This window comes from Oncorhynchus kisutch, linkage group LG17 (assembly GCF_002021735.2).
Source record: "Oncorhynchus kisutch isolate 150728-3 linkage group LG17, Okis_V2, whole genome shotgun sequence".
Classification (NCBI taxonomy): Eukaryota; Metazoa; Chordata; class Actinopteri; order Salmoniformes; family Salmonidae; genus Oncorhynchus; species Oncorhynchus kisutch.
In genome coordinates, this window is record NC_034190.2 from 81760531 (window position 1) to 81766606 (window position 6076).

A 6076-nucleotide genomic window follows, 5' to 3' on the forward strand; every position below is an offset into this window, starting at 1 on the left:
AATTACGTACGGAATTATACCAGTGTTTTGGGAACTACATTACCGTGAGCAACTATAGTGGAATCGGAGGTTCGCCTTCAAAATAAATGGCCGCCAATGAAACATGTAAACGGATTTTTTTTTAATAATAGTGGAATCATGCCACAATTAGAGTAAATAATGGTGAACGAGTTTGGAATGTTGTTACATATATTCAACAAAACAAAATAATAAGTTAATTTTTACAAGAAAAATCTGTGCAAATCGCACTGTGAATGTATTTGGATTCAGAATTGCGTTGGGGATTTATATGCCTAGCCCCTGATCATCAAATCAAATTCTTTTGATCACTTACACATATTTAGTAGATGGGTGTAGCAAAATGCTTGTGTTCCTAGGTCCAACGGTGCAATAGTATCTAACAATTCAAAACAATACATACATCTAAAAATAAAATAATGGAATTCAGAAATATATAAATATTAGATTGAGCAATGTAGGAGTGGCATTGACTAAAATACAGTAGAATAGAATACAGTATATACATATGAGATGAGTAAAGCAGTATGTAAACACTATTAAAGTGACCTGTGTTCCATTATTAAAGTGGCCAGTGATTCCATGTCTATGTATATAGGTCAGTAGCCTATAAGGTGGAGGGTTGAGTAACCGGGTGGAGGCCTGCTAGTGATGGTTATTTAACAGTCTGATGGCCTTGAGATAGAAGCTGTTTTCAGTCTCTCTGTGTCAGTTTTGATGCACTTGTACTGAACTTGCCTTCTGGATGATAGTGGGGTGAAGAGGCCGTGGCTGATGTCCTTGATGATCTTTTTGGCCTTCCTGTGACATCAGGTGCTGTAGGTGTCCTGGAGGGCAGGTAGTTTGACCCCGGTGATGCGTTGGGCAGACCGCACCACCCTCTGGAGAGCCCTGCAGTTGCTGACTGTGCAGTTGCCGTTCCAGGCAGTGATACAGCCCGACAGTATGGTCTTAATTGTGCATCTGTAAAAGTTTGTCAGGGTCTTACGAGCCAAGCCACATTTCTTCAGCCTCCTGAGGTTGAAGAGGCTGTGTTGTGCCTTCTTCACCACACTGTCTGTGTGGGTGGACCATTTCAGTTCCATTACACATAAGAGGGAAAGGGGGATACCTAGTCAGTTGTACAACTGAATGCATCTCCCATATTTAACCCTCTGAATCAGAGAGGTGCAGGGGGCTGCCATAATCAACATCCACAGCACCTGTGGGTTAACTGCCTTGCTCAGGTGCAGAACAACAGATGTTCACCTTGTCAGCTCAAGGATTTGATCCAGCATCCTTTCAGTTACTGGCCCAACACCAGTCATTGGACGAAGGTCTCTTGTGTTTTGTTAAGATCTTGGTATTGGAAGCCTAAGGACCTCTTTCATATCAGCGAGACATCATTTTGGAAAAACAAAAAGGTTAAATTGATACACACATTTATAGGGTTTAGTGTTCCCACAGGGCCACATCTCCATGTTACAGCGTGTGTTTACGGAAAACACGGAGACCGTCGCTACTAATTAGCTACTTGGCATGCTCCGAACAACTGCGCGCTAACGTAACTCGGGAAGTGGAGCAGAAATGTAGTTTAGTCTGTAGGCACCTGTAGCTGTATAGAGCCCCACAGTGGAGGTGTCTCAATACCCATAAAATCTAGCGGTCAACCAGGAAAATTAGCATTTTTGAAATCTGAGAGTAAATTGTAAATTGGTTATCAAAACGTCACGCAAAACGTCAAACGTAAGCCTACAGGAAACATAGCCCTTATTTTAAGTGTTTCTAAAACTCTCTATGGCAGAAATGAATTGTGGAAAATGAGATTGGAACTATTTCCTTATTTGACTGCTAGGTTTTTTGGGTATTATGACTCATACTCTGGTACTCTGTTCATCTGTGCAAAACTGCTACAGTAAATGTATATTTTTTTATTTAAAGGATTCCTTCTCTCGGATGAAAGATAAGGGCCATATGTTTTGAAAGCCGTTATCACAAGCGACGATTGTTGACGTTCCCAAACGCTAAAACACAACTTCGGTAATATAGTTATCATATGAGGCAGTCGTGTGCAAAGCTAATGGCTGAGAACTGTAGGGAGTGAAGTCGAAATGCCGCCTAGTTTTTCGAGACCTATGTACAGCCTAACCTATGGACTGTGCACCCATGAAATGGGTTATCAGCCTACTCAGTGACATCAACAGAACACAACTATGTAGAGTTTACACCTATATTAGCTTCGCAGCTCTTATTGCAGAGCTTTGACATAGGGCACTATACAGTTGGAAGTCGGAAGTTTACATACACTTAGGTTGGAGTCATTAAAACTCATTTTTTTCAACCACTCCACAAATTTCTTGTGAACAAACTATAGTTTTGGCCAGTCGGTTAGGACATCTACTTTGTGCATGACACAAGTCATTTTTCCAACAATTGTTTACAGACAGACTATTTCACTTATAATTCACTGTATCACAATTCCAGTGGGTCAGAAGTTTACATACACTAAGTTGACTGTGCCTTTAAACAGCTTGAAAAATTCCAGAAAATGATGTCATGGCTTTAGAAGCTTCTGATAGGCTAATTGACATAATTTGAGTCAATTGGAGGTGTGGATGTATTTCAAGGCCTACCTTCAAACTCAGTGCCTCTTTGCTTGACATCATGGGAAAATCAAAAGAAATCTGCCAAGACCTCAGAAAAACAATTGATGACCTCCACAAGTCTGGTTCATCTTTGGGAGCAATTTACAAACGCCTGAAGGTACCACGTTCATCTGTACAAACAATAGTATGCAAGTATAAACACCATGAGACCACACAGCTGTCATACCGCTCAGGCAGGAGACGCGTTCTGTCTCCTAGAGATGAATGTACCTTGGTGTGAAAAGTGCAAAACAATCCCAGAACAACAGCGAAGGACCTTGTGAAAATGCTGGAGGAAACAGGTGCAAAACTATCAAAATCCACAGTAAAAATGAGTCCTATATCGACAAAACCTGAAAGGCCGCTCAGCAAGGAAGAAGCCACTGCTCCAAAACCGCCATGCACATGGGGACAATGATCGTACTTTTAGGAGAAATGTCCTCTGGTCTGATGAAACAAAAATGGAACTGTTTGGCCATAATGACCATCATTATGCTTGGAGGAAAAAGTGGGAGGCTTGCAAGCTGAAGAACACCATCCCAAAGTGAAGCACGGGGGTGGTGCTTTGCTGCAGGAAGGACTGGTGCACTTCACAAAATAGATGGCATCATGAGGGAGGATAATTATGTGGATATATTGAAGCAACATCTCAAGACATCAGTCAGGAAGTTAAAGCTTGGTCGCAAATGGGTCTTCCAAATGGACAATGACCCCAAGCATTCTTCTAAAGTTGTGGCAAAATGGCTTAAGGACAAGAAAGTCAAGGTATTGGAGTGGCCATCACAAATCCCTGACCTCAATCCCATAGAAAATTTGTGGGCTGAACTGAAACAGTGTGTGCGAGCAAGGAGGCCTACAAACCTGACTCAGTTACACCAGCTCTGTCAGGAGGAATGGGCCAAAATTCACCCAACGTATTGTGGGAAGCTTGTGGAAGGGTACCCGAAACGTTTGACTCAAGTTAAACAATTTAAAGGCGATGCTACCAAACGCTAATTGAGTATATGTTAACTTCTGACCCACTGTGAATGTGATGAAAGACACAAAAGCTGAAATGAATCATTCTCTCTCTACTATTATTCTGACATTTCACATTCTTAAAATAAAGTGGTGATCCTAACTGACCTAAAACAGGGATTTACTTACTAGGATTAAATGTCAGGAATTGTGAAATACTGAGTTTAAATGTATTTGCCTAAGGTGTATGTAAACTACCAACTTCAACTGTATATTAGCAGTGTAACTCTTACTGCGGGACTCCATTGCAATGAACATTAAGCTCACCAGTTAAACATTGTGTATTGCAATGTCCAGCCTACTTCCGTGACAGACACAGAACACAACTATGTTGACCGGTGTAGACCGGCCTCTGCGTTGTGTTTTGATCGGCTTACAAGAACAGGTTGGTGTTGATCTTTTATTCTCTGATAAAGAAACAAACAACATCCGTAAATGAAGCATTGTGCATCAAACTCCTCCACTCCACATACAATGGGGCAAAAAAGTATTTAGTCAGCCACCAATTGTGCAAGTTCTCCCACTTAAAAAGATGAGAGAGGACTGTAATTTTCATCATAGGGACACTTCAACTATGACAGACAAAATGAGGGAAAAAAATCCAGAAAATCACATTGTAGGATTTTTAATGAATGAATTTGCAAATGAAAAATGAACTGACATTTAACTGAAATTTTAAATAAATGTATGTAGAGGGACGTTGTAGAACCCTGGTGTGAGGTCCATAGTGCAGAAATAGGCGTTTCCACCAAGGGCAGCCAGGCAGTCAGCTTGAGGTGGCGTCCTTGATTGTCTCCACTTGGATCCATAGGTAAAGCTGTACCGTGCAATATGAATGTCAATATGCACAATAGGCTGAATAGTGAGGTAAATTCCCACAGTCAAAGCTCTGCAATAAGAGCTGCAATATATAGGTGTAAAAAATATAGGTGTAAACTCTACATATTTGTGTTCTGTTGGTGTCACTGAGTAGGCTGATGACCCATTTCATGGGTGCTCAATCCACAGGTTAGGCTGTACAGTGCAGTATGAATGTCCAATACACACAATAGGCTGACTGGAAAGGTCAGTCTTTCTTTATGCCCCCAATGCAATTCTGAATTGAAATACATCCACAGTGCGATTTCAACTGATTTACATTTTTGTTATTGTTGTCTTTTGTTTAATTTATATAACAACATTCCAACCTTGTTTTTGCATGATCTAGTCCAGTGATTCCACAATTTGTATCCGTTTGCATCAGTTTCAATGGGGGACTTTTATTTTGAAGGTGAACCACAGATTCTACTATTGCTGCTCAAGCTAATGTCGTTCACAACACACTGGTAGGAATTATCATGGTCCACACAGACCAACACAGTCATCAAGAAGGCGAGACAAGGCCTCTTCCCCCTCAGGAGGCTGCAAAGATACACCATGGGTCCTCAGATCCTCAAAAAGTTCTACAGCTGCACCATCGAGAGGATCATCACCATTTGGTTTAGCAACTGCTTCCGTAAAGTGCTACAGAGGGTAGTGCGTACGGGCCAGTACATCATTGGGGCCGAGTTCTCTGCAATCCAGGACCTCTATACCAGGCGGTGTCAGAGGAAGGCCTTTAACATTGTCAAAGACGCCAGCCACCCAAGTCATAGACTGTTCTCACTGCTACAGCAGTGGTAACGATGCTGCAAGTCTGGAACTAGCAGGACTCTGAACAGCTTCTACCCACAAGCCATAATATTGCAAAATAGTTAGTTAAATAGTTAACCAATAGATACCTGGAATATTTGCATTCACCTATTTGCAACTCTTTTGACTCATCACATATGCTGCTGCTGCTACTGTTTATTATCTATCCTGTTGACTAGTCACTTTATCCCTACTTACATCCGCAGCCGATGTGAGTAAGACCTTTAAACAGGTCAACATTCACAAGGCCGCAGGACCAGAAGGATTACCAGGACGTGTACTCCGAGCATGCGCTGACCAACTGGCAAGTGTCTTCAATGACATTTTCAACCTCTCCCTGTCTGTCTGTAATACCAACATGTTTCAGGCAGACCACTATAGTGCCTGTGCCCAAGAACACTAAGGTAACCTGCCTAAATGACTTCCGACCTGTAGCACTCACATCTGTAGCCATGAAATGCTTTGAAAGGCTGGTCATGGCTCACATCAACACCCTCATCCCAGAAACCCTAGGCCCACTCCAATTTGCATACCGCCCCAACAGATCCACAGATGATGCAATCTCTATTGCACTCCACACTGCCCTTTCCCATCTGGTCAAAAGGAACATCTATGTGAGAATGCTATTCATTGACTACAGTTCAGCGTTCAACACCATAGTGCACTCAAAGCTCATCACTAAGCTAAGGACTCTGGGACTGAACACCTCCCTCTGCAAACTGGATCCTGGACTTCCTGACAGGCGG